The 26,056-nt window shown below is 38.8% G+C and overlaps 1 protein-coding gene across 2 annotated transcripts in view; it reads right to left on the bottom strand.

Moving 5' to 3' along the window:
* Window positions 1–26,056, bottom strand: part of GBE1 (1,4-alpha-glucan branching enzyme 1) — a 143,417-nt gene that overhangs the window by 116,803 nt on the left and 558 nt on the right. The window lies entirely within an intron of this gene.

Genomic DNA, 26,056 nt, shown 5'->3' with positions numbered 1-26,056 from the left:
CATTAAGGAACATCAACAACAAGCAACACATGCAACCTTTGAACAATTGTGAGAGAGATGCTTTAGAAACACAGGATAGCAATGGATGATGATTATAAAGACTCAGGAGATGACCACTTAATTTTCTGTTTCTGCAGGTTAAAAATAAAGTTGTTACATGATTCTGAAATCATGATCTTAAGAAGTCTTTCTGCAGCTAAATCTGAATTTCCCAAACATTCCAATTGCTCCATTCACAAAATTGTTCCCTACAAAGGAATTTGCCTCTCTAGAACATCAGGGGCAAATTAAATCACACTTTTAGCTGAAAACTAAGGTTTCTGCAGGTTGGCCAGTGACACTAAGCCCCTTTTCAGGGGTAATAAAATCAACAGTTATCCAAATAAATGGGGGAACTTACACAGTTAAACCACTTCTGCTGTAATTCCTACCAAAAATGTGTTTTTTTACTAGCTACTGGAAGACCATCCAGCAGACAACTTGTAAGAGTGAGCAAGAAAAGCAAAAACTTCAAAAAAAGCTTTTCCAAATTTTCTCTACTTGGCAGATAATGAATAACTCCCAATTCTCTTTGGATGTTTCATGATTTCAGAATGCTGAGGTAAAGCATTTATGCATAGAACACTAATGTGGTTCATATCTCAAACTAAATGCAGCATCAAAAATTAAGAAAGATTTGCTTGGGATAAATAATGCATAATCACTTGCTCTTTTGAAAGCCATCAACACAAAACAAGGCATCTGATTCAGCATCACTTCTTTTCCAAGCAATTTAAAGTACAATGACATGCAAGTCAAGCCCTAACAAAAAGTCTAGTACGTAGAAGCATGACAAAAAATGGGCAGAAAAAGAGAAACTACCGATTTTCTTGACATCCTACCAGCAATTTCTAGCAGAGACGTAAAGACCTATAAACTGCAAGGTCTAATACAGATAAATATCATTCCATAGTATTTTAGCAAGAAGATTATTTGTTGCTGACCTTCTTAACCTTTAAAGTTCCCTTCCCTGCTTTAACCATTAAGGTAACTTAGTGGCTTTGGCAGAATTTGACAGCTGTAATGTTTTTGCCATCAGCTTCAGAATGAACACACACGGTTCTCAATTCAGAACCAAATGCAGGAGAGATTATAAAATGTACCAAATGATAACTTAATAAATGATTGCATTAACAATTCCTCCACTGGTTTATCTAAGCCAATCCCAATCCTAAAAACAATCCCGCTCCCCGCCCACCTCCCCCTGGCCAATATTTAGATGCTCTCTTATACACACTCCTGTTCATCTCTCACCCACTTCAGTTTATTAGAAACACATGGATGCACCTCACAAGGTAAGTGTAATAAATTACTAGTGTTTAGAAGGACCAAGAGGCATTTTCTTTCCATCACAAGCCCAGCAAACTACTTAGAGACATCAATTCCAGGAGAGGAGAAGAAAGAAGTGAGCATGTATCAACAGTTCCTGAAAGAAAGCCATTTACTTTAACCCTCTAATGGAATAAAAGGTACATAGTAATTTAAAAAAAACTAAACAACTGAAGCACACACTCCTCAAGGAACAAAATAAGACAAAAAAACCCAAACAAAGAAAAATAAAAAGCAAAAAAAAAACCACAGACAAACCCCCAAACCTGACAATACTGAGCTGTGTTACAACCTCCTGAAATGGCACAGCTATGTATATCTGTATCTGACTAAACACTCAAGACAGCTTCCCTATCATGAGGACACAGGCTAAATAAGACAGCAATTACAAAATAATGAGAGTTCTATATATTTTTTTCTCTGTATGTAAGGAGAAAAATTTACCAGTAGCATAATTTCATTTATTTAGGTATAGGATTTCTTCATTTAATAGTCATTGTTTCGCTATTCCTCTGCTAAGTAGTCTTTACTATGCATGAATTGTACACTAAAGCCCCTCTTCTAGCTATAATAATTTGCTGCACTGTTGTGATGATATCTGAACTCGATGGAGTTTCTGGAATTAATGTAACTACTGAGAAACCCCATCACATCTGAGCAGAAAGCTGCAGAAATGCAGCGACAGATTTTCTCGGAATCAGTAGACTAAGGCTGCGTTAGCTCATGTTTCATATTACACAAGAGAAAATAAACTGAAAGGTCAGTTGAACAGTTACAGCATTGCCCTTTTCCAAGGTAATCAGCAGAGCATGTAGCAAAGACGTGAACACAAGCGTGACTGGAAAGACAGTAGCTGATAAAGAGGCTCCTGCTGCCAAAAGTAGTGGGATAAGACACTGCTCTCTCTCGGTGACTGCCGAGGAGTGGGACACACTGCACACCTTATTTCACTAACTCTGATTTATTGCTTTAATTTGAAATTGTGTTCTTGTTAAACATTCAGGTTTCCATATTGCCAAAATGCACTAGAAAATGTAATACTGAACGTTAATCACATTCACAGGTAACCTACAGGAACAATATCATTATTAATTTGCTTGTAATAGGGACACAATACAGTCAAAAATTCATCTGGTTTACTAATGCATTTTTCTTGCAATTTCACAAATTCTTCCTGTTATTCCGTACTATTTACCTGGAAACCACAGATTAGATTTTCTCCCCATGCTAAAAGCAGCTTATTGCTCCTTTTCTAAGCATGTATTTATTAATGGAACATTCCAAAACCATTTCTACTCATCAACATATGCTCAAAAGTACCTTAATCTAGACAGAACTCAGATATTTTATTTACCAGAATTCATTTTAATGAAGCTGTCAACAACAGCTTATCAATTCCCATTTGATTCTACTGCCAACTATTGCTAACAGACCACCTTTGTGTTAACAGAAATCAAAGTCTAGTTTGGGGGAAAGAGTCAGGGATTACTACAGCACTACTACAAAGCTGGAATCAAAACAAAGTAGCTGTGCAAGAGGCTTCAGGGAAAAAAAAACCAGAATTTTTTAAAAAAATAATTTGTATTTTCCCTCATGGTGGTCAAGTGTTATTAATTCTTGCAGGACTTCAGTAACCTGGAAGCACCAGTTGGTACCATTTCTAAAACATTTATTTGTGCAGTGAGAACCAGCTCACACACCTCCCACGGATTGTAAAAGCCCTGCACAGTGACAAAATAATAGACTTCAATAACTCTTTAATTTTGGTTTGAAGCTGGTTTGTATATTGTGGGTTTGGGATTTTTATTAGCTTGCCACTGCAGCAAACACAAGCAGACATGGGATTCTTTTCAAACTTGGATTTCAAGGCTGCTGCATCAGTTTGACTACCACATTGAAAAGCTGCAAGTAACATTAACTGCAACAAATGAAGCTCAACACAAGGCTGAAGATCTATCTTTCTAAATAAATTCAAAAGAAATTAAAACTGGAAGTTTTATTTGTCTACCAAACTGAAAAAAGCTTTTAAATCAGAACTCCTGATTTATTTGAAAAAAAACACCAGATATTCCTCACGACCTTCGCCACTCATCCCACTTTGGCGGCAACGTGATGGAGTAAGAATTGTTATTTGAATTCCCTGACAGAAAACTGCCCAGCTGCTCTAGCTGCTCTAGCTTCATTGCTCATTTCCACAAGTCTTATTTCACCTCCCTTAAAAATATGTTTCAGAAATTAAAGTCATGATATAACAGACCAGATCAACGTGTTGTATATTCAAACTATTGTATAGGTCTCTATTTGAAAGATGTGTTAGAAACTTAAATAAAAATTCTCATTCTTGATAAATATCAAACAAACAGAACCTCCCCTTACTACAGGGTTGTTTCTTTGTCAAACTTGAAACAGATTTAAATGGACAGCCATCTTAAGAGACTGAAAAAGATGGTTTGAGAAAAGATACCTATTGCAACACCTAGCTTCTTTACTACCTCTCCAAACCTTTCTCCCTGTAACAATTTTCCTCTCCATAAACCTACAGTATTCCACCTAATTAAATAATGCTTTACATTCTATTAGTTTTAGAATGTGCATGCACTTGTGTCATCTAAAAGACATGATTTGTTTTCTTTTTGCCATGCACAAACATATACTCCAAATCCCTCTGTCATGCACACAAATATACTGCCATTGTATGTTTCTTGCTGGCCTTTAAGTGTTTGATATCACACACTTTTCATTTACCTCTGTATTTTATTGTAACCAACAAAACTTCACAGTACTCCAGGAAAGAACAGCCTGTGTGAGATTTTCACACAGCATCATAGCTAGAAAAACAAGTATTAAACATGGAATGAGAAGGAAGGACTACTGCTTTTATTACTGCCCACTATGCCAGCTTTGATCAGTCGTCACTGGTTTGATCAGGGAGTGTTGTCTCTGCAGGCTCAGGAGCTGTGGGGGCTGTTCACACAGACCACACATTCAACTCCCCCAGCACTCCTCCTCTGCTTGCTGGGTTCCCTTTAATGCCTGGGAAAAGCAGCCTTTGTAGAAGACCTCTAGTGACTGGAAAATAAGATCGGGGATATTTGGGGTGGGGGAAGGAACACCATTATCACAGCTGCTCCAGTCACCTCAGCAGAAGCACCACAGTGGCTTCACAGCACAGACTTTTCTAAATTTAATTCTTAACCACTTTCACTGCAGACGGGACCAACAAGGGAAGCCAAGCACTCTTAAACAGCCCACAATGCCAAGTCTTTATAATTTACTGTCAATGTACTAGAAGTATAATTAGAACTTGTGTACTTGAGAAATGTCTGTAACTAGTCCCAGGCAATCAAGTCTATTCCCACAGAAGACAAGCAAGCTAAAAGGAACTATTGCTGTTAAGGGCTGCTGTGAGTAGTTTATACAACAGTTTATGTCAGTCACAGCCAAGCATTTTCAAGGTGCAGTCTAAACACATTTTTTCAGACTTCAGTTAGAATGAATACCAAGATAAGAAATACTAGTCATTAACTAGTTTGTATTATCCAAAAAAAGGTAAACATCAGATTCTCCAAGTTGTTATACTGAATATTTTAACGTTTATAGAAAACGGAACACTTCAGCTTTTACATAGCCTGGCTACTCTTATGAAACATTAAGGTACTGTATCTCTTTGACATAATCTCTAATCTGACTAAAACTGTATGATTTGCTGCATCACACAAATTTGTTAAGCACGTAACTGCAGAAGAAACACTGCCCAGCTGTTGGATTCATCCCACATAGCCACTTCCACACGATTTAAGCTCTGACATAACTTCAGAGACACCTCTCTTCTGATGGGATTGTAGCTGTACTTGATGTTAGGGACAGCCCAATAATCTCAGACATCATTAATTTGCAGCCTGCAAGCACGTGAATTTTCTCTACAATGTGACATGGCTGTCACAACATTAGAAAGCTCATGATTCAAGTTTTGGATTGATATGACTAAAGAAAATTGCAAACAAAAGACAGGAGAGAGTATTAACCAGTACTTCATTACTATGCAAGACTCAAATCTCTTAATAACTCAAGGCACAGCAAGACAAACAAGTGAAGTTTACAGCAGAATTTTACATATCTGAAGTGATGGGGTAACTTGGGACACACAGGAAACCGCTTGCAACAATTCAAAGCAAAACCACAAACTCAGAAAGCCTGGCATTGCCAGGGTTAGTCATCCTGATACGCTGCACATGCAGGTGGAATTAGTCTTACTATGAAGTACTACTAGGAAAACTTCAGAGATCATGGAATAAACACTTGTCTAATATTAGGAGTTATGAAATGTAAGATGAACAATCTATTTACTGAGTAGATAAAATTGGTTTTTGAAACTTCAGATTTATCTTGTCTGCTTAAGCACCTTCTAAAACTACTTAAGTTAGAGACATCTTTCATATAAAATTTTGACATAAGCTTTGTTTATACAAAACACTTTTTGTAGAAAATTAATTACTAAGCACTCACTTCAGATGGATACACTTACACAGCAAATAGGTTGAGCAACATAGTAATGGATTATATGTTGGATAGAATTTCCCTTCTTAGTAATTTTCCACTCATTATGACATCCTTGTGACTACTTTGTATGCTTTTTAACTCTGTATAAAGGAACTCAGACAATTTGTACTGGCTGGCCTGCTTGAAGAGCTGTATTTTAAAGTACCTGTCTATTTTTAAAGTACAAAATAGAAAAAGCAGTGCACTATAGTCTTGATTGAAAAATATAAGTATATATATGAGTATCTGCAAATCTGATTGCTTACATCCCCTCTCCCACCTGAAACTCATACAACAAAACATAAAAGTAATATCTCTTTTACTGGAACTAAGCCTAGAAAATACTACTAGCTCCAATTCCCAGCCTGGAGAGCTGCCAGAGAAAAGCCTACAAACTGCAGCCAAGAAGGACAACAGGTTAGTCCCAAAGCTTCAGTCAGCACAGCCTCCTTATTTGAGGTCAACCTGATATGCACCAGGACAAGGGAATAACAAAGCAGAAAAACCATGAGCCAAAACTTCAAGTATTCACAGTTTTTTTAGCAAATTAATCTTTTCATTTGTGAGCTGCATATGAAGAATAAAGCTGGTACTAATGCTTCCAAGGAATCAAGGAAGAAAAACAGTATTGTTAGCTATGCAAAGAATTAATGTGTTTAATTTTTCATCACATTGTATTCTTTACATCAGAGTAGCTTGGTTATCTATTATCCCATAAATAAACCTATAACCTGTAAGCTGCATATAACCCTCCCAAAAAAAAACCATACTTAAACTTTTCCTTCTATTCTTGGAGAGCTTGAACTCACATTCAGCTTCTACAAAGCTACACATACATTACCATCTATAGGCATAATCTCCTATTCTTTCCCTCCTAACACGCACAGTTTGTGCACTGCCAGTTAGAAGCTTTTCTCAGTTGTCACCTGAACTGGTACAGGAGGAAAGATTTGCAAGTAAAACATATGCAAAAATTGACAGGAGGTGCCAGCTAAAGAGAAGGAAATAAATATTCCCTTAGGACCAAGGCCCCAGAGAGGGCGCAGAATCTCTGTTCCTGTAGGTTTGACATACAAGAAAACAAAATCGTGACCAGTCCAGTCCCAATTCAATATCGGCCCAGTCCTGAGCAGGAAGCTGACACACAAGCAGCATTGAGAGGTCCCCTTCAACCAGAATTGTTCTGTGAACATTTAGTACTTCACATCTACTGTAGCTACTGCTAAAAAAAAAAAAAATTAAAAACCACCACAAAGAATGTAAGATATATAAAAACAACAATGGAGACCATGACAGAAATACTACAAGCACTGCAAATGCCAAAGCATCCTAATATATCTTGGATTACTGGCAATCACAAACACCTCCCCCTAAGCTTGCATTAATTTTCTTCATTTGTGTATCTATGCACACAGGAATTCCACAAGGCTAAAACAGAAAAAAACATGGACAAAACAGCCCAGCTACTAGCTTGAAAGAAGTTTAGCATCTGTCTTCCTTTGCAAAGCACAAAACACACCTCTACATCACCAAGGAGGGAGTTAGACAGTTTGATTCACTGCAGTGTGATGGCTAGAATTAGTGTAATGCCATATATTATGTAGCCTCTTACACAGCAAAGAGCTGTTAATATGTACCTACTTTATTTCTAAATCTGAAGGAAGACTGAATTCGTACAGTCTATCATTCACTTACTCTCAAAAAAATTCCTAATTATTCTCACTCCTTTTTATTGAGCTGAGCATTTAGTGCCTTTAAGAATGTGCACACGAAATGAACTCTTAATTTCTTTTAAATGTTAAGCCACAGAGTGGGTGATTGTGACTGCAGTTATGTTTCATGTCCTACATGGAGCAAAAGCTCATTTAAGGTTTCCAGCACAAGATGTACATATCATGTGAGGAGGAGAACAACAATCAAGTTTCAAATTTAAATGTTCTTTTTTCCTTTACATGCACTGGATGACACCCCTGTGCATGGCAGTGGGGTTGGAACTGCATAATCTTTAAGGTCTTTTCCAATGCAAACCATTTGATGATTTTAAGAAATACAGCTGAAAAAAACAAATTTTCAACTTACCAGACAACTTCTTAAGAGAAGCTTCCTATGTTTATCAATTATTCCTAATCAAGCATCAATTTTCAGGTTGCTTACTGAGGTAAAATCCACAAAAACAAGATCCATGAAAGCACAGTCAGTATATGTAATGAACAGTATGAACAAAAAGTGTTCTGGACAATACTAAAGAGTCCAAACCACTAATTCATCCCTCTTTTCCAGTATTAAAAGAGTTGCTAGATCTGCATTGCACTTAGGTCTGACACTTGACTTTGGGGGAGGCTCACATCTATCCTCCAACACAAATCTCAACTTGCACATATTATACAACTCTGTTCTATGAGACCCTTCAACAGCACACAGAACCTACTGAGCTTCCCCACCAGCCCTCCCACTTAGCTCCTCAGGCTCCCAGCACTTCCCAAATCCAGGACAAGCGAAAAGCAGGGTGTCACAGCCAGGACCTGACCTGCCCACAACTTTCCCTTTTAGGAAGACCTTCCTCCTCCCCTTCACCCCAGTTCGGAGCAAAGGCAGGCTTCGAACTCCCCAAGTAACAGGGCAACTTTTCTCCATATAGGTCTCAAAACAGGTACAAGTGTCCACGATACAATTTTATGAATCTGACATTGCAAACAGCTCACACATAGCCAAGTCACACAGGAAAAAACAACATAAAACAAACCAAACCTATGAAAACAAAACAAAATCAATTCTGTTAAAAGTTTAAGGTATCTTGAAGGGAAAAACTGTTCTTTAATTAGCTCATTATTTACATATAAAATGATTGAGCAAAACAGGTAAGCACTTCCAAAGTATGTATTTTGGGAGAGGCAGATGCCAGCAAATGAATGACATGAATGACAATGAACATGATATGGTAACATTTTACTAAAACAAACAGAATGCAAGGCCTAAACTTAAAAACTAAATCTTGTCTCATTGCTGGTCAGCTAGCTCTTTCTAGACCAAAATTCAGTGTCAGGCACCCTTCGTTTTTCCTTTAAGAATAAATTCTAAGTAGCAACTAGTGGCCAAAGTGTTTTGTGGGCGGTTTTGTTTGTTGGGGTTTTTTTTGTTGCTGGCTGGTTGGGTTTTGGTGGGAGGGTGGTGTGAAAGCAGCGGCTATGGGGTTGAACGCAAAAGAAACTATCTCATCCTACTTAATTATTGATTTCCTATTTCGTTTGTTCTCCCAGAAACAAAAATAAACCTAAAACTAAGTTTAATTTCCATCCAGGACAGCTATTCGAGGACCATTCAGTGAACTTCAAATTTTGCTTACTGCTAGAGTTCAGAAAATCCTCACTCCTTGGACAGTTCACAGAGAAATTCAGAACGGAAAAAAAAAATAAACAAAACCACAAAACCCCACACCCAAAAGGTCACAGAAAACACACACACACAGAGCACCCCCCCATCAAATCCATTAATAACACACCTTGAACACAGCTGAGTAGCCAAATAACCATTTTTTAACAACTTGGAAAACTGAAGAACAAATGCCACCACAATTTTAGTTTGCACTTGTAATCTCCTTTATTTCTGAGCTGTATGATCCCATGCCACCAGCTCCATACAAACTGACAATATCCTCTACTCCCTCAGCCCTGAGGTCACCTCGTTCATGAGTTTTCATAGAGTTTCAGTTGTATGCAGCATATTCCAATTGAGTATTTCAGTGCTATTAAAATATATAAGTTATAACAACAACACAGAATCAGACAGATTTTGTTCCACAGGTACTTTTATTCAGAACACTTACAACACAAATACACCATAGACATTACAGGAACAATTAAAAAAAACTGTTCTAGATTACTACCAAGTACTTAGGTGTTTGAGTATCAAATTTCCATCTTTCTAGAATATTTTGCTTTATTTTGTAATTAATGCTATGGAGTGAATTCCCTCCACTACCTTGCAAAATAAGCCAACTGCTGTATTTTTTCAAAAGAAAGATTCATTTTATCAGCCTCAGAATCCCAAACTTCTCAAAGACCTTGAAATGCTGCCCTGCACACCAACAATACATACTCCAGATTGCTCCCTGTGTAAAAAGAACACAATAAATGCTTACAAGGAAACGGTTCTCATGGCAGGAATGAGGTAATTAATGTAAAGAGCAAACAGAAGATGTGATGCAGATATTTGTTAAGATCTGAAAACACACAAAAAGTCTGTATATTTTATCCTTTTATAATAGTTAAATTCAAGATACCTTTATAGTGATCACAAGGGTTGTGCATTGTCAGAAATGTATTATGACTTGATTTTTGTTCAGCTGGGTTTTGGTAGGGTACAAACATTTCCTGTAATGTACAGCATTCCCTGGAGCACTGACACAATCGTACCCAATACAAATTGCAACATGAATAATGCAGAAGCTATTCCTTTAAGATTTGACAGTTACCTGTATTTCCAAAAATTTAACAAAAAGCAGTTACATGACTATCTACTCATAAAAATTTCTTAGTCATATCTAGTCAGGATATCAGAACACTAAGAATTAGTGAAGACTCACACTGAAATATGCCATTATTTCACCTGAAGGTCGATAGCCATCTTGCTCAGGTAGACACACGATACAATGATGCAATTATTTAAGCTCCCTGCATTTGGCCATCTCCCTTGTCAGCTATCACAGCAGAGCACAAAGGAACAAGCAGGCAAACGCAATAATCCACCACCAAAGTTATTGAGATTTCATGTGATCTGCAATTACCATGTCACTGCAATAACCATCATGAAAAGCAACACTACAGGTTGCAATTGCAACCTGTTTGCTCCTGTCATCTTATGACCACCCTAACTATTATTAAAAAACCCTACCCAGGCAACTCCCATACCACACACTTCCCCTTCATAGCTGGAAAACAGAACACCGCAGAGTCTGGACACTTTTTCTGGAAGAGATGTAACCCAAGGTTTCATCACAACCTTTAGAGATTGTCTGCAAATCTGCATTTCCTATTTTCTTTTCCTTCTGCTCCCAAGTTTGCCTTGGCTCTCACAACACCCAAACCTTTTAATTTTATTTTTGTTGAAGCAGTGAAGGGTTTTTTAAAGTTGCAGAGTGAAGTTATTAGATAAGACAGGAATCCAAATTTATATTGCAACAGCCACTGTGTGTGTACATGCCTGTGAGTGTATGAAATCCCACTACATTCATTCAATCCCAAACTTGCTTTGGCTATATTATGAATCGCAGAAGCAGCAAAGTATATTAGAATCTCATGGTAGTCTGTGCAACAGTATCCTAATATTTATCCTCACCACATCACCAGTTATCCAGGCTTCCAAGTCAATAGAAGTTTTGAAACACTAAACTTATAATCTGACATCCTACACCACAACTGTAGGAGACTATCCCCCAAGCAAACAGCTTGTTTGCTGGGGATATACACAATTTTAATACTGTTTAATAAATAGCTGTCATACATGTAATCTGTAATACCTCCCCACTTTATTCCACATCACAAAGGAACCTTTCCTGAGTGCATCTGTCAAGACCACAATTTTCTCCTTGCTTCAATTTCCTCATGGTTTCTTTCATAATTCACAATTGGATCAGTTGAGGAAAGAGTATCAATAGAAACAGCAAGAAAAACGAAAATTTTAAGCCAAAGCTTTTAGCCTAACAAATGATGCATTCATTGCCAAAGCACATGCACAACAGCACTGCCATCTCTCCTGTTTTCTAGATGCCTCTTTACTTCTTACAGGCTATTAGATTTTTACCAGGTAAAAGCTCATACCCCACTGAATTTTGAGGTTTCTACAATGCCTCTTCTCTTCTGAAGGGGAAAGCAAACCACAGCAGGAACACCACCTTGATGAAGCACAGCAAGACCCAGAGAACTCTTAACTAGCACTCTTCAATTCCCTTCTATCTTCTCCAACAGAGCTGTTCATGCAACCTCAGCCTATTCTGCACAAAGCTTTAGAAAGCCAGAAAAGTAATTTACAAGCTGCAGGGGATGGAGTACTTTCTTTGCACTGACATTTGAGAATCAAAAATTTCAGCAAAATAGATTCAGAAAGCTAATCTACTACAGACATATTAAAAACCCCCACCTTCTAGTTTAAAATAAAAATACCCATACACCTGATAAACTTCATGGAAATACACCATTGCAAAGTATGAAAGACATTACAAAAACAGCCACAAAATACTGTTTAAGACTACTTTTGTATTACAGTTTCCTTACCACAAGAATTATAGTCCTTGAAAAACAAAAGCTTATCCTTATTCTTCTCCTACTCATCACTTACACTTTTGCACGATCAGAAGCATCAAAGCCATTTGGAGCCATCATATCAAAATTGTGTTTCTCTGTGCCAGGAAGAAGCAAGTGTCAGCTTCCAACCACTCCAAAAAGGTGGTAAACAAGTTAATCTAGGAATTTTAAGGTTTTATACCATGTTTCTCTGATACAGATCTGTCTTATCTTGCTCTAACTAGCAGCACTCACTGGAAATACCAGGAGTAATGCCACCAAAACTAAAAAATAAAATCCCCACAAACACCAAAACACAGCGCAAGCCACTTCTGGTCTTAATTCTCCCGCTTTTCCTCAACTAGTCATCATCACATCGTGGAAAAACCAAAGGATAAAACCCATACCTGTTCAACTCAACAATATCGATGCATTGTCTGCATTAAACAGCATTGTAACAGACATGACTGTAAGCACCATGTTGTCTGACACCTATCACAGAGCAATATCGACAGAATGAATGCCAGAAAAGGTTCCAGAAGCTAAAATGCTTCTCCCTTCTGACAAATCCCTGAATTTCTTACAGTTCCTGGCAGACAATCCACACAGCCTAGGAAAGGGAACCAAGATAAACTTAAGAAACAGAATAAGGGAACAGCAAAAAGAAAAAATATTGACACACTTAGTACATCTGTTCTTTTGAGCAAGCAAGGACTGGACAGACAAACCTTAGTTTGGAAAAAAATGTCAAAAAATAAATACAAAAATCACCACAGTTTACTACTATCACATTGCTTTCCTTCACACAGACTAAACATGGCTTGAATTAGACAAATGTCATGAAGCATTTAATAAAAACCTATCTGTGGAGAAATCTCAGTGGCATTTTTACAGTTATTTAAACAAGCAATTACATACAGAGGCTGCTGACAAGAGTCAATAATACCCAGAGCAGCCTTTGAAACTGATAACCCACAGTAATCAGTGGAGTCAAATACCTGAAGTTCAGTGTGTTTCCTCTTTGGTAAAGTCCACAAGTTGCACAAATGTGGTGTCAGACCTTGTACTTCAGTCAGCCCCAGCACCACCTAAAGGAATTATGCAAGCGTACCCAGGATCTGTCTCTAACCTTCCCAAATGTGAAGACTGCTGCTCTAAAACCAGGTTTACATTAGAAATGCTTGTCAGTGTATTAGCAAACGCTACTGGTGAGCAATGTCCTTCTTGCTGCAAAAGTCTTTACTGGATATGCCATTAGATGAAAGAATTCATCACTACAGGGTTTGTAACACAGTTGGACTGGGCACCAGCAACAACTTCTATTATGAAAAGCATGCTCTTACACCATAAACTGCGTCAATATTGTATGCTATACTGGTAATGTCTTTTTGTGGACTTTTATTACTTTCTGGGGACTTTCTACTTCAATAACTCCCTCTTTTGGTTTCCCTGACAAGGAGTGCAATTATCCAACCTACACCCCAGGACCCACCACTCATTTTTGAGGAAACACTGTTAAAATTCAACAACAGTAACTGACAGGTACTGAGTTTGCAGCAAACTACACTGAACTCTACCACATAAGGACAAACAAGCTGTTCAGTGAGATACCTGGAGAAGAATCAGATCTTGACAGACTTGGCATTTCCTGCATCTGTAGGGCTTGGGAGGTGTTTCTGTCAGAAGTCATTTTGGTCAAAGTGGTCTACAATGACACTTCATGGACATAATTGCCACTTACAGCTACCTACATTTTAAGCTGGAAATCACTCAAGACAACCCTGACTGTTGCTGAAAGCTCAGTCTGATGCCTACTTTGATGGCACTATGTTATTTGTGATATTAGGGCAGGTCATGCCTTACTTCTTATTCTGCAACTCAACAGCCCCCATCACAGATGAAGTATTTGCTTCTGCTTTAGAAGAAAGTCTGTTGATGTCATTGTTTATGCTACTTACTGCTAAGCAAAAAGCCAAATCGCTTGGCCAAAATACAGAATGCCTAATAGTCACACTCAAAGACATCGTTTTTTGTTATCTTGTAATACTCAGTCCATAACTTCATGGTCCAGAAGAGATCCTATTCACAATGCAAAGACATTTTAATCCAGTCATTGTTACTGTGCAGTAACAACATTCCTGCTTTACTGGCTGTGCTAAAATAGTAGACATCCAAGCCCTATTTTGGTCCAAATTTAATAAAATTTCAAGTGAGAATAATCATTAGTTGTATTTAGCCAGCTAATCTTTTTAGTAAAGCTTTTCTTGTCCTTCCTCAATTCACAAGCAGTAGCTGAAATATACACATCTCCAAACACAAACTGAGTGTATTAATTTGATTCATTTGGAACCCACAGATACTTTGTACCTATTAAAGGTGTAAAGGTCTAGGTTAACCTCTATACTATCAACATTTTTTCATCCTATTATCAGTTCAGGGAAGAAGAGGATTGCTTTCCTCAGAAGAAAAAGCATATTTTTGAACAACCAGATTTATAGATTGAGTCTTTCATTGCCTTTTAATAACCTTATCAGCACCAAGAAATTATTATTCAGTTGAAAAAGTTAACTGAAACAGTTTAAGCAATAGATGCATGAAATCTGTTGAAACCCACTGTACTGGGAGCCTTGCAGAAGAGGAGCTGGTGACACCTGCTCTGTTTGGAGTTGCTCTTAAGGCTTGAGCAGCCTGAAGGTTCACCTGAGCAGCAGTCGCTACCTGTGTGTGAGGACAAAGTGAATTTTAAAATACTTTATGTGCCATCTTCAGTCCTAAAACATGCTCACACCTATCTCTGGAACAAAATACATTCAAGTTGGACAAAAGACCACTTCTGCCATAAACCAGCATTCACTTCATGGCAAATTCAGGGGATAGAGGGGTGGAATTTATATGCAAGTAACAAAGCTAAATGTGCCCACATAATATCAGCATGTGGCAATATTAAGTCTGGTAGTAAACTTCTCTAATTTCCCCCAGTCCTGCCCTCCTGCAAACTTGAGCTTTTCAACCATCGTCTCCCACAGCAACATGAAAACAACACTCATTTCATACACTACTTGGTTAGACAGTGACATTTTGATCCAAAGACTCTTCCCCAAAAAGAGAAAAAAAAAGAAGCACCATACTAATTATTAGGGTTTTGAATTTTTGAGGAAAAGTTTTACATTCACCTACCTACAGCTACATACACTTCAACTGTGTGGCATCTAAAACTGAGAGCACAGGAAGGAGATGAATGGGGAGTCTTCAGCTTTGAAGTGTTTTTAACTACATGAATTTGCAGTGTTCAAGTGAAGTAGCAAATAATCCGATTTATGAACTCATACACTTACTTATTTTAGGACAAGTAGCAAATAGAAAAAGCTCTTCCGTCCAAAACTTTTTGATGAAACAAAGAAAATACAAAGAAGTTTGGTAAATATCTCTAAATGATAACATTTCTTATTTATAAATTTTTGTCTGAAAGAACTAATCACTGTCATCACATTCAAATTACACTGCAAAACAAGCAGATTTTTTAACAGTAATCTGCTATTTAAAGAAAACTGTTACAAGCCTGATTTTTTTTTCCTTAAATACTTTCCAACTGTTGTAAACAGGATTAAAATACAGTAGCAATATTTTGAAAAAACTTTTCAGATGTTTATCATATTAAGCATTAAGGAACTCTTATTAGAAAATTTGTAACAAATACACCATAGATTAAGTCAATGAAATCCATAAACCATAGTTAAACTTGCCAACAAACTCTAGTGGAGGCCGGATTTACACACAGACTAGCTAAAACTCCCCAGAAAAAGCTGTGTCTGTATACACTTATGCATTAAGCACATAAAGTGCAATTAATAAAGATATTTTTATGGTCTTTGGGGAAAATAAATAAAAAGCTGCACAGCAAACAAAAGAAAAACTAGCTTTCACACTCAAAACAAACTCTACACCACTAGAAGCTAAGATACAACTACCCTGAATTTGGCACAGACTAAACACAGCTGTAGGGATCTACTTCCTCTCCCTTTTTAGGGGGGGAGGTTTGTGTTTGGAGGTTGCATGTGGAGGCAGGGCAGGGAGCAAAGAGTTAAAACACAGACCTTTCTGATACTCTTACCAGTACCAAACTCCTACCTCAACTGACCTTTTTAATCCCTTTATCACTTTAGACTTTCCCCCTCACTGCCTGACAAAGCAGCCAGGACTGCCTCTTTGGATTTGCTTTCTCCAAGAAAGGGAAAAGCTGCCTAGACAATGGACACAGACTGAAAGTGTGTAACCCAAATGCCATGCTTTGCTGCAGCCTCTCTCCCACCACTTTGGAACTTGCCAAAGAAGAGATTATTTTTCTACTCATGCTACGTGCTGAAATTAGTGCAGTAACCCAAAAGTACCTGTCGTTGCTCAAAACAATTGATAACCAGCATCAAGAAAGTAGCCAAGGGCTGAAGAAAAATAGAAGCACAGGTACAAAGAGCACCTTAACTAAAAAGAACATGGGCAAATTGATACAACTATTTAAGCCTCCTGAAGGCTGGACCAAAGGGAGAAGACAGTACAGCCACCACACTACTTACAAGATAAAAGATTTAATGATATTCTGACGATGATTTTTTTTAAGCTGTATTTTTCTAAATAACTTCCTCTTTAAGTGACAATAGAAAATGTACAGAAGATGTTCAGAGAGGGCCATGCCATTGGCAGAACTAGACACGTACTGTTTACTTCCCAGAAGTGAAATATTTTATTAAAAACAATATCCATCTATTCAACTTGAAAGATACAATGATCCGTGAGCTTTCCAAAGATTAAGTTAAAGCTTGGGAGTTCACGTCAACTGAGAGAGAGGATTTGGCTGTTCAGACAGTAGATTTAAATCACCTGGCTCATTCAGCATGCAGAAGCTTTACCTTGTTCTCCACTGCTTTAACATTCTCAAAGGAAGCTGTAGTCTAAACAGCCCCTGAAGTTGTAAAGCTTGTCTTTTTTCAGCTCTGTTCCTTCCTTTCTTACCAAGGAGGGATTTTTCTTCATTCCTTCTGTATTTCTCTTAGGGATGTCAAAGGTTTTTGGGGAGTGAGAAGGACAGCTGCAGAAGGGTGGGACACGGACATAACACAAGATGACAAATCCCATCAACACACAGACTGAGAAAGGATTTGAGAACCAACACGAAGTATTTGCCTTAAGTCTTACCTTGATGTACCAAGTATAGATTGTTGTCTAATTTCTCCTTCTCAAAAAGTAGAATTTTAGCTCTAAGCTCTGGAGAGCCCCAGTACCAGCCCCTGTCCTAAACCATCACATCTGCTATGTCACAAATGTTTCTATGGAGTCATTACTACTGTTTGTGCAACAATACAAACCTATTGTGCAAGTATTTACATGCTGCCCAAATTTGCCCAAAAAAGCTGGCAGTGAAAGCAGCATTGCAAATTCCGTATTTCTATAAAGCTTCGACAATTTCCTAAAGGAGAGGCATTTGTAAGAAAGAACTGTTTATTCAGGTCTAATTAAACCTTGCTGAAAGTGATCAAAGAGTCATAATTTCTTATGATGGAAATGGATTTTTTTTTTTTTTCTTGGAATGGAAAGCATCCATTACCTTACAGCTTACCAATCCCTATCATAGCAGGAACATTTATACTAGGGACATATACTACAATAGGTATCAAGCAATTATGTTAACTACTAACAGGTGTCAAATAATAATGTTAACTTGCTTAAGCCTGACACACAAGACAGAATTTATTAAACTCTTTTTTTTTTTTTTTTGCTGGGATAGCAGGTACAGTACAATCAGGATGCCCCCTAAAGCTGCTAAAATGAGCTGCTGACTCTTATGTTCATGCAGTGAATACATTCTAGATGGGCAATTTCCAAACAGTTGTGGTAGTGCAGCATGTTTTCATTTACAACACACAGTAACTCAGCGTGATTTTAATAGGAGTCTTTCAGACAATTCCCCCTGGCCCTCCTGCCTTTCTTCCAAATCATCTTATCTAATGCTTACACCACCAAAAACGTGGATCTGATGATGATAATGCATTCACATGTGACCATGGGGAATGCCTGGAGGTACACATCCTGTACATAAATGTAGCCTGCCTCTCAGGGACACATTATGAAAAAGAGAGTGCCCTCAAACCAGAAGTCTGATCCACACCATTGGCACAGTTTAGCCACCATCTAATATATTGTTTTCTCAAAAAAAAAAAAAAAGTCCCCACACTAACAGTAATAACCTACCTACATCTGTGATCAGCACTAAGTCTATTTTTCACTTGTCCCAAGGCAATGTCTCCTAAAGAACCTTCTCTAGCAGCCCCCTCTTGAAGAGAAGGATGAGGAAAAAGTGACAACCAGACCCTAAACAATGCCCAGAAATAGAGAAGTAATTATCTTAGAATCATGCAGATTAGCAAGCACCATTCAAGATCAGTGTAGTCTGTTTGTGTACGTCAACTTATCCACACTTCCAGAAGCCTTTTCTTGACTGAAAAGGTAGGGTTTGGCTTTGAGTGAAACAAATTAAAGAAGAAATATGGATAAGCTTGAAGTCCACATTCTCCTAATATAATACTTTGGCAAGATTCCTCCACTTTTTTATTCCTACCATCAAGGACAGCATCCTTACTTTGGCATGTCATACCTGAACCTCTTGTGAGAGAATCCAGACCCCAACCTCCCTTTAAAGACTGAGAAACACACAAATCACTCAATGAGCACAACACTAATTCAGGCAACAAGGGCTGAAACTCACATTTTCTATTCCATGAACTATACACATCTCAGTTAATTTTGTGTGACCGAGCATCACTCAGTTCCTTTCGTACATCTAGGCTACATTTTTTTTGAACTTGGCATAACCTTTGAGCAGTGGCACTCCTTCTCTGGAGAATGTAGGTCCACCCTTATTGGATCTTCATGCTCCACTTTGAAAATATTTTCTCTTTCCATCACTAAGCACAAGGGCAGACATGCTAAGCACTAAGAGAGGCAAAGCAACACATCAGGACAGCAAGGATACAAAGGAAGCAAAGTATCCTGTGCCTGAAGAACAGCTTCAAAGAGAAAAGGAGTGTGTGTAACAGAAAGCATTAGAGCTACCTGCAAGTAATACCAGTCAATGGAATCAGAGTTGAGTGACTAAAACTGTCAGTAAGGCTTTTTTGTTGTTAAGTATACCCAAGAGAGTAAGTTCAAGTAAGTTTAGCCTTAGAAATTCCCAGATTCATGGAACAGTTTTTTCAACATGTTCACGTAATAGAATGAATTGACCTTGGTCCTTTGACAGGTCTTCAGACATCTATTTTACCACGAGCCTATACTAAATTTTAATTGCAAATAATGCCCAGATAACATTCTAACGAGGCATTTCCAAGAGCAGCATCTTGGGGGCCTATTCTTTGTAGAATGAGCAGGACTCATCTCTAACAACTGGCCCTCAATTTCTTAACATGAGGTGCTATAAGAGCATCAAACTGTCAGATACTTGGGGAAGAGGCAGCCATATTCTAGGTAGAAACTTTTTTTTGCTGAATATTCTTTTTCCAGAAGAAAACTTATGTTTTAAACATTTTAAATACAAAAACCTGATCTTGTTGCACTAGACACTTTGCCTGAAGACATTATTTTCTTTTTAACCTGATGAATAACTGTATGAAACAAAGGTGCAGAAAATACAAAGCAAACGGAAGCATGAGTGAGAGCTTTTAGATCGCTGCCACTGCACAAGCCAAAAGGAGCTCTCTTTTGTGGAAGGCAGAAGATGAAGGAACAGCTAGGATTAGATAGTGGGAGTAAATAAAAGGTAACAGGGAGACTGAAAGAGAAGTGTCTATACATAAATATTGAAATTGAACAGGGGGAGAAAAGTATCTTCAGGAGATAGGATGTCAATTTAAGACAGTCCTCCATAAGAATGCCTTCTTTACAGCTTTGAAGTAGAGAAGAAACATGCATAAATACCTGAATGTAAAGTATTCAGCAAGACAAAGCTTTTTCCTCACTATTACAATGAAACAGTTATCAGATTCCTGGTCATGTAATAAATTGTTCTAGAATTCCAGGCAAATTTTCAGAGTTGATCCAGCATGCTCAGATATGCTAACACTACATAACAGAGCTGAGGAGGCCTCAATTCATTTCTTCAGAGAATACCAAGTTTTAACTTTTAAACAGAGGCAACTGCTCTGCTAATGAAAAGCAATACCTACGTCATTATATTTCACTGCCTTTTCATAAATCTGGCAGCTATTAACACAATTCCAACTTGAATCTTTTGATGAGGACTACACCAGTCACACATATGCTAGATGTACATTGGCCTATGCAAGTACTTCCTCACACACTTAAAAATTAAGGTCATCAGTGAGACAGTCAACTACACTTGTCACGGTTAGTAATCCAAATGCACATGAGTTAGAGACTACCATAAGGCAGAAGGATTAAATTGGCAGGGTTCTAGAATCATACTGAACTGATGGGATGCCACCAAAACCAGTAAAAATACAACCATGTATATGACACAGTTTTTCACAAATACTTAGTTCTGCACACCCAATACAACAGTCTGTATGTGATAAAATAGACAAGGAAAATCCACTTTTTCTGATGATACATAAGAATTGTGTCAATTCTGTGACAGATCATACTCCAGTCCTTCTCCTCTCTCCATCTTCATCTAGAAATAGGATTCCAGCTTAGTCGCCCTTCAACTGCCATTCCCAAGCCTGCTAGACCCCAACAGCTGCCGTCCTACTCAGCCCTATCACACCCAACTCGGCACATTTTCAATATCTCAGTCAGACACCCACCACTGTTCATCTTCAAAATATATTTTAAAAGACAGAACCACGAAGCAGCATTAAACTGATATTAAGCAGATACAAAATGGGAGATAAAAAGGGAAGAATGGCAAGTTCTTCCCTTTTGTAAGAATGGAGGGAGCTACGAACACTACGAGAAAGCTACGAACCAAGTGACAGGACATCTTGGTAATTGATACTGCTGCAACAGCCACTGAGTAGATGTTCCCATCTTGACCAACTCACCAACACTTGAGAAGGAATGGAACTCCTCTCTCTCAACCCATACACATGGCCAAGCATTTTATCTAGTTGAAGAAATCAATGTTTTTTGAGAACAAAGACTGAAGCTATGCATCGGTATTATTTTTCTTATTTATTCTATAAATTGAACTATTCAAAAAAAGCTTTCACCAAAGATTACATAGTCAGTAGGTTACAGAGGCAGTTGCATGGACTGGTAAAATATAACAAGCCATGTGCATTGTTATAGCGGAAAATTCTAATAGGCAGCACTTTCTAACACCAGTTTGTAATACCATAAAATGAAATTACACCACAGGCATTAATGGTTTTAATTGAACCAATTATGCTCTAAGAGGTAAAAGACTAAAAACACATGCTAAATTATACAAAGTCTTTAGTCTAAATAACACTTGAGACTTAACAAAATACCTGTGGGAAAACATATCAGATGGTCAAACAATGTAGCACAGTGATACCCTACACAAACACTATCACTTGAGGATTTTTTTTGTTTGTTTTTTTAAGCAGATTCTTGTTTAGAGATCTGAATAGTGTGTATTTGGGTCAAGACTGAGCAGTTCGCTATATATACACTGATTTCCCCTCATCCCAAAGAAGATACTCCTTCCTCAACTCAGGATCAAATTCAGGCATTCATCAAAAGAAAAAAATTACAGATTTCTATTTTCCCCATGAACGCCATTTGCAACATGCCCAGGCATGGCAAAGTATTGAAATGGGAAGGTGACTGGAAGTCTTTCTTTCCCCAGTCACTCATTTAACTATCCCCCATGCTTACGGCATTACTAGGTCCTACCACCACATTTTAGGCATTACTTCTTTACAGAAGCCCTTTGTTCCTACCAAAGCACTCATTCAGCAGTTTTTGGAGGCTTTATGAAAGAAGAAAAGCAGTCAGTTGTCTTAAAGCACAAAGCTACACTTTACAAGAGGTTAAAGGAGACAGTCCTTGAAAGCAAGAGGAAAATTTTCAGAACTTGAGGCAACATCACGATTCATTTCATCATGAATCTGGCAATTCTCAAGGTGAATCAGGATAATCATATTACATTGCAGAATCCAGTCTGATGTGACTAAAGCCTGTCTGTCCTTCAGCAACCCACTCCCTTCGAGAGAAAGGAAAAACAAAAGAATGCACAAAGATCTCAGTATTAGCTACGCTGCTGTGCAGACTTGGTCACCATCCTGAGGGTGCAGGAGCACAGCACAGGGTAGGAGAGGCAGATGTGAACCCCAGCAAGAGAGGCCTGCACTTGCTCAAGGCATAGATGAGCAGGAACACACTAGAGCCTCTCCAGAAGACAGCTTTTTGTTCCTGGTCTGTTATCTACTATGGCACACAGGTAGGGCCTGAAAGATGGGTTTCCTCAGAACAGATGTGCAAAAGCTAACTTGAGGAGGCGTGGGCTGCTCATATCCACTCACAGTTCTAAGCTATCTACAGGGACAGTTAGCTGGAAGTGCCTAAAGAAAAGAACGAGCCAGGCTGTTCTCCAAGAGAAACAGGGAAAACAGATCAGAAGCAACAAAGTTGCATCAAGCTAAGTTACAGTATTAAAAAAGAAATTCCCAGAATTTGGGTAGCCAAACACAGGGAGAGACTGCCCAAGGGGGCTGAAGAAACACATCCTCAGTGACCTGGCACAACCCCACAAGGTCTTGAGCATCCCAATCCAGCACCAGAAATGGTCAGTCTTTGGGTGTGAGAATAACCAAGTCACCTGTGCAGAAGTCACACAGTCATGGATACACAGCTATAAAGTTCTTTACTAACAATCATCTGGCCATGCTAACGCAGTGCCACAGACAAGAGAGCAGATAGGCTCAAGCCCAAAGGGCAACTCTCAGCAACTTGCTGATGTCACTACCAAGATTGGCCCCAAGTCTTTTATTTACCATCACTTCTACAAAACTTTCACTGAGCAAGAAAAAGGGAGGACTATTTCACATGTTACTGCACAAGGCATAATATAAGGATCTCCACCAACAAATGTTTAAAAGCTTTGTTTCTCAAGCATCCTTAATCCTCTGCCAAAAGCCCCAATTTTTATTTCTTTAGGTAATACACAGTACAATAACTATAAGCTATAAAATTTCCATCACTCCATGATGATTTAGTTTAATATTAAGTAAGGTCAATATCACTGCAAACTCTAAGAAGAGATCCAGACTACTACAGGAAATGCATCCACATATACTATATTTGAACAAGTCTCCTTCACTTCTATTCTTTCCCAAAGCTTCCTAATCCAAGCTAGTAAAATACTTTTAGTGCAACAGGGTGCCAGGCACCAAATCTGCCTCCTGTCCCCTTTATCAGGAAAAACTCAACCTTCTGAACTGAGAGACCACATGTACTTTTGTTGTCTAAACTATTCAAGTGGGAAAAAAAGAAATGTCACTGGGCAGGGGGTATCAGGAGCAAAGTTAGAGGAAATCAGTCAGCAGCATCAGAAGGAATAATGAACAGATTGCCACTGGTTCAGCAGTTGAGTAGCATGATTTCTACTCAGTTTTCCTATTCTACAAAAGTAAATTCATTGCTAATAGATAGTCCTCCTGTCCTATCTATGATGAGGCCATGGCAAGCAGCTGACAATCAATCAACACTTAACACACAGATTTGCTTAACAGCACATATGCCTAGCAGCTTCATCACAGCCTTTTCCTGCATCATGTATGGTGTAGGAAACCAGATCCATTGGGTTATTTAACGAGTGCCATACCACAGTGATGGGTCATGCAACCACCAGTTAAATGCATCAGCATCCTTCAGTCTGGAACAAAGATCACATAGCTCCACGCTGCTCAGGATTTCAGACACAGTGCACACACTTGTGCAGGGCTGTTCACCACCTCCCCCAGCTCAGGAACTGGACATCAAGCAAGCAAATCCCATATACTGAAGGCCCTAAAGAACTGGTTCTTCACACAAACAGCAATTAGGCTGCAGAACTCCTTTTTCCTGGGCACTCTTGATAAAACACACTTGAAGCATTAAATACAGACTGAATCACAATTCACAGAAACTGTAATGACCATTGCATGCAGCCACCAACAGGCATTTCCCTGTGCTTACAATTCCTCCTCCTTGGTACACTCTACCATCCTTCTCCTGCTGCTTCTTCGGGCTTAGAATAAAACATCCAGTTTATCACACACTGCCACAAAAGTTTTCCTTTATTCTTTTAAATTAATTAACAGTATACATGTTTCCACAATAATTCTATGGCAACTGACCAGTTGGAGGTCCAGGAGCCAGAAAGCGACAAGATACAGACAGGACCATCTGAAGTTCTATGCTCCAGATGCACAAACCTGAGAAGCACACAAAAGTTTTGCAAACTCACAGTACTCAGAACAGTCATACTATCCTCATAAATACAACCACCACTAACCACAACACATCTGTTTTGATGGCAGGCACACTCAGCAAGCCCAAATGTTTTAATGAATACTTTTATTAAGAGCCAGATCTGCCCATTTATTAATTCCTACACCCTAGCTCCCCACTGAAAGAATTAGGTGCTTTACAGCACTGCATGCATGGCCAGGAGCTTGTCAGAAGCCATTGTATGAAACTCTCAGTTGTTCTATCATTAAGAGATTAGTTTGAGAAAATGCTCTGCAAGTCAGCCTAATAGTTTACTCAATCCTTAATCCTATTTTACAAGATCTAGACTTACCACTATTCAATGCCAGAACCCAACAGGACACCAGGCAATGTTAAACCATATAGAACATAGTAACAGACAAAAAAAGCCAATGACTTTAAAAAAAAGATACCTCCTCTTACATCCCTCACACACAGAGACTTTTCCAGACTTCTGGGACACAGTGCATTGGTCAGTACTACAATTATTTTTATTGCCAGAGGACCACTAGTGAAACACAACATATAAATGTGCAGCATAAAAGCTCCCAATGGCTGTGTTCAACCAGCGGGTGAGGTTTCAGCAGCTTTTCCAGGCCAGCAGCCTGGCTCTGCAGGATGCAGGCCTCCTCTGCCCAGGCTGCTGCTAGCAGGCTCTCACCCAGGGCCTGGACAGAGGGTTGGTGTCACAGTTCCCAGCGAGAGGCACAAAAAAAGGGATGCTCAGACCGGCAACCCGGCACCAACCTAACGCACGCTCTGCTACTTCACACATTGCAGGTCTGCCGAACAGCTGAGCTGGCGGTTCAGGGATACCTCAAAACATGCAGGAAAATTCTCCAGAAAGACGAGATTCAGAAGCAGTTTATTTACAGATAAACAGAAAAACACTTTTGTTAGTGACAGCAACTCAGTGCATCAACCTCACAGCCTGACTGCATCCATCTCTGGGATCCCCAACACAGGAAGGGCATTGATCTTTTGGAACGAGTCCAGTGGAGGCCACCAAATTGATGAAGCACCTCTTCTATGAGGTGAGAGAACTGGGATTGCGCTGCCTGCAAAATAGAAGGCTTAGGGGTGACCTAATGGCAGCCTTACAGTAGCTGAAGGGAACTTATAGGAAAGATGGGGCTAGATTATTTACATGTAGTGACAGGTCAAGGGGAAATGGGTTCATGCTGAGTAGGTTTAGATTAGGTATCAGAAAAAAATTCTTTACTGTAAGGGTGGTGAGGCACTGGAACAGGTTACCCAGTGAAGTTGTGGCTGCGCCATCCATGTAAGTGTTCAAAGCCAGGTTGGATGCAGCTCTAAGCAACCTGGACAAGTGGAAAGTGTCCCTGCCCACAGCAGGGAGGCTGGAACCAGATGAAGTTTAAGGTCCCTTCCAACCCCAACCCTTCTATGGTTCCGTGATTGCCGCA

Source organism: Corvus cornix, chromosome 1 (assembly GCF_000738735.6).
Source record: "Corvus cornix cornix isolate S_Up_H32 chromosome 1, ASM73873v5, whole genome shotgun sequence".
Taxonomy (NCBI): Eukaryota; Metazoa; Chordata; class Aves; order Passeriformes; family Corvidae; genus Corvus; species Corvus cornix.
The sequence above is the reverse complement of the archived record's forward strand: the minus strand, read 5'-3'. Positions and strand labels throughout refer to the sequence as shown.